We start from the raw sequence: 712 nt of genomic DNA on the forward strand, positions 1-712 counted from the left end.
TCATGCCTCCTTTCTTAGGGACAACTTGGACAGGGCTTACCCAGGGGTTGTCAGAAATAGGATAAATAATCCCAGCCTCTAGTAATTTAGTGACCTCTTTCTGCACCACTTCTTTCATAGCTGGATTCAGTCGCCTTTGTGGTTGGACCACTGGTTTGGCGTCATCTTCCAGTAAGATCTTGTGCATACATCTTGCTGGGCTAATGCCCTTAAGATCACTAATGGACCACCCAAGAGCTGTCTTGTGTGTCCTTAGCACTTGAATTAGTGCTTCCTCTTCCTGTGGCTCTAAAGTAGAGCTTATAATTACAGGAAAGGTATCACCTTCTCCCAGAAATGCATATTTCAGGGATGGTGGTAATGGCTTGAGTTCGGGTTTTGGAGGTTTCTCCTCTTCTTGAGGGATTTTCAGAGGTTCTATTATCTTCTCTGATTCCTCCAAATCAGGCTGAACATCTTTAAAGATGTCCTCTAGCTCTGATTCGAGACTCTCAGCCATATTGACCTCTCTTACCAGAGAGTCAATAATATCAACACTCATGCAGTCATTTGGGGTGTCTGGATGTTGCATGGCTTTGACAACATTCAACTTAAACTCCTCCTCATTGACTCTCAAGGTCACTTCCCCTTTTTGGACATCAATGAGGGTTCAGCCAGTAGCTAGGAAAGGTCTTCCTAGAATGAAAGTTGCACTCTTGTGCTCCTCCATTTC

This window comes from Arachis duranensis, chromosome 7 (assembly GCF_000817695.3).
Source record: "Arachis duranensis cultivar V14167 chromosome 7, aradu.V14167.gnm2.J7QH, whole genome shotgun sequence".
In the NCBI taxonomy this organism is placed as follows: domain Eukaryota; kingdom Viridiplantae; phylum Streptophyta; class Magnoliopsida; order Fabales; family Fabaceae; genus Arachis; species Arachis duranensis.